Genomic DNA, 9,335 nt, shown 5'->3' with positions numbered 1-9,335 from the left:
GCATAAAACAGGGTATTTGAAGCTCCACCAAACACATTTTGAATGGACTATCTAGCACAGGGTGGTCAAACTACTCTTTTTTCTTTAATGATCAACTACTGCTTCAGTTTGAAAGAAGGGGTTCATCAATCCAATGCTGGAGAAACATTCACTCCAAAAGTGAAGGGTTTTGCTTGTTGTTATGTTTACAAGTACTTCCTGCCCAAGACGCAACATTACTTTTGAATAGAACATGCGCAGAACACAAATTAATTTGACTATGGATCAAGATATCCCGATAAGCGTTTTTTAGAAAAGGAGTAACCCAGGGCTAATGTTCGGGTTTTGAAAAGACGGAATATGAGCATATTCCGGTTTTTCAAAAGGATAATGGTGTTTACATGGCTGTGCGCAACTGGGTTTTTGCTAATATTTCGGTTATGATAGCGTTATTTGACTGAGTCAGTGTCAATAAAGTTCTTATCTTAGCCATCTGAGAAGATCAAATACATTGTTTTTGGTGCCTAACTGTTTCCCAAGTATATTAGTGCTTGTGTGAATGTATAAACGAGAGGCATTAACTTAAATGTCTTTGTTGAATGGCGCTTTATGAAGTACTTTACTTCTATTCACTTACAATGCAGCCTTGCCACATCCAATATGGCAGCGACGTTGACGTACGGCTCAGCAATGCGGCCCACGTAAACAGTGCTTCCTGTTTCCCAGTGTTCTTTGCTGTACTGCTGTTGTAAATAGCTGCTAAGTTACATGTTTAGGTCTCACATAGTTGTTGATTATTCAGAATTATTCGTTGGTAGTGTCTTGTTTGTTGTTATCTACCTATTATGTTGATACTATTTTAGCTCTTTCTTTTTAAAGACATTGTGAATATGAATGGTACAGGCCCGTAACCAAGGGGGGTTGGGGGAGTTCGAAGGAACCCCCCCCCCCCCCGCGCGGGCGACCAAAGGTCCGCTTGGTTAAGGAAAAAAAAAAGTTGCTATCAAGGTGTGCAATTGTAAGGGAGTGTAGATTTGCTGTGATAAATGATTGCAGAAGTGTTGCAACAGCGCCTGTTGCTGGTGAATAGTGGCATGTGAAAATTGCTGCAGGAAGTTGTTAACTGTTTGGAATGAGCGTTTATATGTGTGTTTATATTTTGTCATATACAATGTAATGTGCATTTGATAGTGTTCACTGATTGGAAAGAGCCAGTCTGCGCTTTTGAGTGAAGTTTTATAGACTTTAATGCAGTTTCTTTGTTGAACTAACTTGGAATCATTTACTGTATTTGCAATGTAGATTATCCCGTGACCAGAGTCGACGCTCACCTGTCATTCTTCTGTAAAACTGTTGTTACAGGTAATATTCTATGTCATTGTGACTATGTTGTTTTCAATATGCTGTTTCTACTTGTTGCTACTTTGCTAATGCTAATTACTGGGCCTCATTTAGTATTGCACGCTGTGCAGCAGCAGCCATGTTGGCCACGTGAGATGTGTTCAGGGACATCATGCAAAAGAAGTCTGAATGTGTTAACTTGTCCTGTATTGTAAATTGGATTACAAAATATTTCATTGTATCAATATCAGCGCACCTGTGAGACAAATTATAAAATGTAAAGATAATAATTTTAAGGGGAATTAGAAAGGGTTAGCCAACCAATATAATATACCATCACAACCAATTGAAACACTTATTGTTTTGTAAAATGGAATCCAAATTGCTGTAGAAAGTGCTCAGAACTGTTAGGAATGAGACATGATTATCCCGTGACCAAAGTCGACGCTCACCTGTCATTCCTCTGTAAAAGTGTTGTTACAGGACACACTGCCATGAAAAGAAGTCCATAATCCACCTGGCTGGATGTGATGCATTCAAGCAACAGCATTGTGGAGCTGCATTCCCCCACATCAAGTTGTGGACCGTCACACAATCCCGTTCACTTCCCCAACATCAGGGTCCTCCTTCAGTTGGCCTGTTGGTACATCGTGTGAATGTGAGCGAAGTGCCAGTACCTTGAAGCGTCTGAACACCTACATGAGGGCCAGTGTGACGCAACAGCGGCTGACCTCGCTGGCACTTCTCCACATTCACTACAAAAAGGTTATCAACCTGGAGGAAGTGGTGGACATATTTTTCACGACACATCCAAGAAAGATGATGCTGAATTTGCGATAGGTACGGCTGAAACACATTGTAGTGATTCATATTGTGTAGGCCTGTGGAAATAGCATCCACCACTGAAGCCATGGCGTGCTCATCGCCCAGTAAACTGATGAACTTATCTAAATAGGGCAAGCTTGATGTTGTCATTTTGCCCTTAAGCTTGTAATTTGGAGGAAATAACATTGTTGTTATGTCTGTCCAAAATATGCATCAGAAAACTGTATTTTCGGGCTCCAAATGCAAAATTTTCCTCCCACACCCTCCCCCGGCTCGGTCACTTTGCTCCCTTGCAAAAGGTCCGTTCACTCAGATTTTTGCACCCCCCTCAAAAATATCTGGTTATGGGCCTGTGGTATGTGGAATTATAACCCCCCTGCAATTTCTAAAAATGTGGGAAGTTTGATGTGAACTCGATTGTTACTCTCCTTGCTAGCGATACTTCTTTTGCACAGACTTGTGAGCGAAACTTTGTGATTCAGCAATATTGCGACGTTGTGGCTTAAACCTCTATATCGGCTTACAATGTAGGGAAAAAACAGATAGCGATGTTGGCCGATATCACATTTTTATGCCAATACCGGGCCGATAATTATCAGTGGCCGATATTATCGGACAACCCTACTCTTTTTATTGCTTTAAAATGCGTTTCAGACCGAATGGAGTGCATTTACGCATGCCCCCCACAACTGTCCAGCAATGAACCACAGCTGCACCAAACCACCTAAAACATGCTCACGCCAAATAGGGCACTTTTTCTCACTTGAAGATATACACCACAGATCCACCAAACCACATTCACCATGCAGGAGGTGCAAACCCACACAAAACACACTTTGAATGGAGTGTCTTGCACCTTCCGTTGGCTTGCAGTGGCTAAATGTAACTTGTTATTGCTTTAAAATGCTTTTCAGCCCGAGTGGAGTGCATTTAAACACTCTGCTCACAACTACACAGCAATGAACATGCTGATCAATATATGTGGATAAGGAACTGCCAAATTCATAACATACTACGATATAGCTCCGGATGCAAAGTTCTTTTCACATATCAGAAATGACTTCTTTTACTATTCAGAGGAACAATTCGATAATAACCTTCTTATAGGCAATAAGTTGTCAATCATTCACATCAACAGCAGAAGTATGGATGCAAATTACAACAAATCAGACAATACTTCAGTCAGTTTAAGGAACCTGGATCAACGCCGACAAGGGCATGGAATTTGACCTTGTGACATCCATCCATCCATTTTCTATACCGCTTCTCCTCATTAGGGTCGCGGGGGCATGCTGGAGCCTATCCCAGCTGACTTTGGGCAACAAACGGACTGGTCTGGTCGCCAGCCAATCACAGGGCACATATAGACAAACAACCATTCACACTCACATTCATACCTATGGACAATTTAGAGTCTCCAACTAACCTTTTGGAATGTGGGAGGAACCCGGAGAAAACCCACGCACGCACTCCACACAGAAATGCCCAAGGGAGAATCTTCCCGATCTCCCGACTGTTTCTGTGTTGGCCAACATGCTAACCACAAGACCACCGTGCGGCCACAACAAAGGTGGAGGAGGAGTGGCCATGTACAGTCAAACCTGTCTTAGCGGCCACCTGCCTATAGCAGCCACTGAAAAATCCCCCCCAGCAAATTTACATGTTATAGACTCTGTGTATAGCAGTCACCTGTCTAACACAGCCAGCGGCCACCCATTTTGTCTCCCTTGGTCAATATCTGACTGCATATAGCGGCCAAATTACCAACTCAAGTAGAAGCTTCATGCACGAAAAAGTTTTGTTTTTCAATCAATGAAGCCGTCGTGTGTAGACTTTAATTACTGAGTCCTAGCTCAGTCACAATCATTCACAAGATCCACACAAACTGTCAGTTGTTCAACATGAAAAGCCGTCTTCTTTTGAGCTTGCTATTTCCTGGTCAAACATGTAACTTTAAGAGCATTTGCACCAAAACGTTACCGCAAAGTAGGCTGGGAACAGGACGTGCTCCCAGCGACGCTACAATAAAAAAAAAAAAAAAACATATGCTAGCATGCATGCGGTAGCGGGAGCAAAACTGAGTTCAGTTGTACTTAATTGAAGTATTTTAGAATGTACTCACGTTATTTTTCATCAATCCTCATCCACAAATCCATCAAAGTCCTCATCTTTTGTATTCGACACAAACAAAGCCGTCTTCTTTTCCGTTTGCTACTAGTCTGTTAACTTGTCAGTGTTATTCAGCTCCGAAGCAAAGAAGGAAACTTCTCCTGTTGCTTCTGCTAACTTTGTTTATTGAACGCGGCCACCAGACAGCAGCTCAGAACACACACACATCTCTCAGCATCGTCTCTCCTTCCTGCTTGCCCACAAGGCAAAGGTTAAACAAGCCCCACTACATAGCTGTCCAGCCAATGCCTGTAAGAAATGATACCGTTTATTTCCTGGTGTGCACTGATCAATACTGTAATGCCGCTTGTTGTGGGGAAGGAGAGACTCACGTCGCCGATGCACTTTAATGGCTTTATTAACAGCGGAGAACACTGCAGGACTTTACATCCACGCCAACCTAAACACACTTCCCAACTCTCTCCAAACTCACACCTGGCACTGAGCCTAGCTCTCCTGCTCAGGACGCCCACCGTCACTTCCTGTCACTTCCTGATGAACTAAAGCTGTAATGACACTCTGCCGTATAAAAAGTAAAATATTAAAAACAAGCGTAAGACATTACTAGCACAGCTTTGTTCTGTGGGTCGTGGATATATTCTATCAGTTATTATTAAGCCTCTAGCTTCCTTTTAGTAAGTAAAAACCTTGGCTATGATTGCACTACATTGTCATGTAGACCTACAAAGTACACTTGGAAGAACAAGAGGTGAATAAATGTATTGCAACTGATGTGAAACTGATGAGGGGTAGGATTAAATAAGCTTTGCTTCTTCCTACTCCTTTTTGGACATGCAAAATTGTGAATTGTACTATGTGATGTGCCACTGTTTGACTCATGCATGTTCAGGATTAAAACCATGAACCATGATAATAACAAGCCTCGTAGTGCTGTACAACCTTTATCCGCAGTCCGCAGTGCCCAACATTATTATTATTATTATTTTCCCTTTTTTTTTTCTTCTTTTTTTTCCTCTACTGGTCAACATTCAAACTGGACGCCAACCTGTCTATAGAGGCCACCTGTCTATAGAGGCCACTTTTGCAGACTCCCTCTAGTGGCCGCTATAGACAAGTTTGACTTGTATGTGGATAAACATCTGAACTACAAAGTGGTAAAGAACTTGTTCTCTGCTATTGATAACATTTTTAGAAACTGTTGAAATTAGTAAAGAAAAGAGCAGTTGTATATTATAGGACACCTAAATAAAGTATTGAAACATTCAAGGGCTGGATCAAAGCAATATTTACAGATATCAGTCAAAAAATAATTTTTGTATGTGGAGATTTCAATATTGATCTTCTGAATTCAAATAAGCAAAACAGAATAGATTGACTTTACAGATACAACGCACAGTCTATATCCTAAAATCACCAGGCCTAGTCGAATTACAGATCATTGTGCAACATGAATTGAAAATATCTTCACCAATGGTTTTGATAACAACAAAACTAGAGTCTGTGTCAACTATTTCATCAGTTATCAATTTATTACCATCATAAAGTTGGTTGTACATTGAACAATATTGCAACTGGCGTGAAACGGATGAGAGGGAAGGAATAAATGAGCTTGCTTCTTCCTGCTCCTTTTTGGACATGTGGAATTGTGAATTGTGTAATGTGATATTCTCCAGTGTAATTTGTGTCCGTGTACAATGAAACACAGATGCACCAAACCACCTAAAACACTCACGCCGAATGGGGCACTTTTCCTCATTTTACCTATAACTACCCAGCAATAGACCCTAGCTACACCGAACCACATTCACCATACAGGGGGTGCAATCTTACACAATACACACTTTGAATGGAGCTTCTAGCAGTGCTTCTTCCAGTGGTGGTTGAATGTAACTGTTATTGCTTAAAAATGTGTTTCAGACCGAATGGAGTGCATTTATGCACATTGCCCATAAGTGCTCAGCAGCACCAAACCACATTCACCATGCAGGGGGTGCGAAGCTACACCACATACGGTACATGAGTTGGCTTTCAGCAGCTGAATGTAACTTTTATTGCTTAAAAACGTGTTTCGGACCGAATTGCCCGTAACTGCTCAGCAATGAACCAAGGCTGCACCAATACACCTAAAACATGCTTTAAACACCTGCTCATGCCGAATGAGTTACTTTTCCTCATTTGGCCGTCATTGATATGGCCGCCATTGCGTTTTCAGATCATTTTGGGTGCAAATTGTCACTTTGTCAGCAAAAGCAGTGCAATTCCGGTGGGGGGAGCGTCGAGGGGGACACAGACTAAAACCGAATAAAGTTGCAAGGGCTCGTCCATCTCCTGCGGCTTTCTTAAACTTGCTGAGTGTTGCTAATGATATGGCCGCAATGGGGTTTTCAGCTCATTTTGGGCACAAATTGTCAGTTTTTCAGCAAATGCACATGGCACATGGGGTTATGGGGGGGGTCACCAAAGGGGTGTACAGACTAAAACCGAATAAAGTTGCAATAGCTGGCCAATATCCTGCGGCCTTCTTAAACTGGCTGAGTGTTCCTAATGATATGGCCGCCTTTGGGTTTTCAGCTCATTTTGGGTGCGAATGTGACAGATTGAATAATATGCACTATGTGGGTGTAGCAGTAGTGTTTAATAATTTCCTTAATTCACAATTGTCTTAATACTCATATGGTAAATATTTCATGCTTAAAATGTTGTTAGTTGCAGCAGTAAGAGTACAGTAAAATGTTTTTGGCTTAATGTTATTGTTATAGAAAAAGCGATAGTTATTGTAGTACTGGAGGGCTCCAGCAGGGGGCGCTTAGGGCTTTTGGGTCATACTAAGGACACCTCACTTCCTCCTCCTCAGTCATTACAAACGTGGCTTGAGGAAAGGTAGTGTCCATTTGTCCTGATTCAATAATTCCCCTTTTCAGGTATTTGTTCTTCCAAATAAGTACTTTATGCTTATGAATGTGTCATTGAATGTTTAAACGTGTTATGGAATGTGTATGTGTTACGGTGTATGTGTGTATTTCAAGTTAATGAGGTCTAAACGAGCTAATGCTAATGCTGAAGCTAATGTTCAGAGAACCGCCATGTTTATGATGTAATACTGTGAAGAGGAACATGCAAAATGGCGTTGTTGTCTCCTTGTATATATGTATGTATCAGATGTGTGTGCTATCAGTTTAAGTGTGCAAATAAGTAGGTTTTAAAAAGTAGGTTTTATGAACCTACTTTTAATAAGTAGGTTTTAATAAGTAGGTTGTATAATACATTATTATAATAGGAATATTTTGGCAATTGCTGTGTGTGTTGTTGAAACATTTTTTCACAAATCCTGTCACTCTATGTTGAAGCTGCTAATGTATGTAAAATGTGTCAGTTTTCAGTCATTACTAACGTGGCTTGAGGAAAGATCGTGTCCGTCTGCCCTGATTCAATAATTACCCTTTCCAGGGGGGCTACCTTTTGGAGGCACCGCTGGGATTGTGAGAAGTGAGGCTGGCATCCCAACACCAGGGAGGACATTGATCATTCCATAAAACGAACCCAGGTGGCAGAGAGTGCAAACTATGGTAGGAGTGGAAGCTTTGCCAAGGAAAGAGCGTGCGCCCTGACGTGCATCGTGTCCACTAGGGAGCAGCAAAGTCTACGGTAACAAGCAAAACATCAAACCCACAGCTCTCCTTGTCACTCACTTGCCAAGATGGAGTTAGAAATTGAACAGCTTCAAATTGAAATCAAAGGAATTCTTTTTCAACTAAACCTGGAACAGTTAATACAAATAAGTGACTTTCTTCAAATCTCAGGGACAGACAGGGAGAGAATAGTTGGCAAAACTCGCAACGCTCTTGTCGCAAATGTCCTCCGCCATGTTGAACGTGACAAACTGCGTGAACTTGAAGATGAAGGCATGTCAGAAATGTTGAGCCTTATGGACAAAATAGGAACCCTGCAATATGCAAGCAAAAGTGACGCACTTGAAAAAGCGGAAAATAACGAACAAGAACAATTAAAGAGAGAGCTGGAACAGCTTAAACTTATGGTGCAGCAAAAAGAGAACGAAATGCAGGAACTGGCGAACAAAGCTACACAGAATAAAGTCGACAATGACACAGTGCACATTCACGCAGCTCCTGCTCGTGCAAATAGCCCACCCTAGCAAAAAGACTATAAAATATCAGGCCAAATTGGTGAACCCGTTCAGAAAAACAAATTGACGTTCTCCAGTCTTGCCCGCTAAATTAAGAATGGCCTTAGCAAGAGTTATACTGAATCAGAGCTAGTGGATGCTGTCATCAGAGCCATATCACCTGGCCTGCAGCTGCGAGGCTACCTGGAAGATAAAGGCGACCTTGTCCCTGCCCACCCTTCGTAGAATACTTCGCTCACACTATCAAGAGAGGAGTGCAACTGAGTTGTACAAACAGCTGACCACGGAGGTACAGAACAATCAAGAAACACCACATAATTTCCTGATTAGAGCAATGGACTTGAGGCAGAAAATGCTGTTTGCATCAAAAGAAGCTGAGTCTTTTTCTCATATGACCCGGCACTAGTGCAGAGTATGTTTATGCACACAGTCCTCACAGGTCTACAAAATGACAACATCAAGAGTGACCTGCAACCTTACCTCCTAACACCAACCACCTCAGATGAATTGCTATTGGAGAGGCTTAACATGGCGTGTGCTCACGAGAAAGAGACACAGGAGAAAAAGAGGCAGGTTGCACCACAGCGACACACAGCTGTCCATGCTGTCCAGTCTACTGAGGTGAGTGGTGAAAATAAAGGCACAGCTCAACACCGCGCCACCTTTCCCCCAGAGGTACTGTCAGACCTGAAGGAGATCAAAGCAGATATACCTGTAGTGTAGAACCTGCACAAAATCTGTATCCCCCAGCTAGCCAAGAGACAGATTTGGTGGCGACCCCTCACCCAGCTTATGTCCAGCCATATTTCACACCCGTGAATGCAGAGAGCACTGCAATCTTTCAACAGCCAGGCAGACCACTGCAAGACTACCAAGCTGCTGGTGGCCCAATGTTAATGAGTGGAACTGCACAGTT

The sequence above is a fragment of the Dunckerocampus dactyliophorus genome, chromosome 21 (genome assembly GCF_027744805.1).
Source record: "Dunckerocampus dactyliophorus isolate RoL2022-P2 chromosome 21, RoL_Ddac_1.1, whole genome shotgun sequence".
Lineage (NCBI taxonomy): Eukaryota > Metazoa > Chordata > Actinopteri > Syngnathiformes > Syngnathidae > Dunckerocampus > Dunckerocampus dactyliophorus.
Note: the sequence above shows the minus strand (reverse complement) of the source record.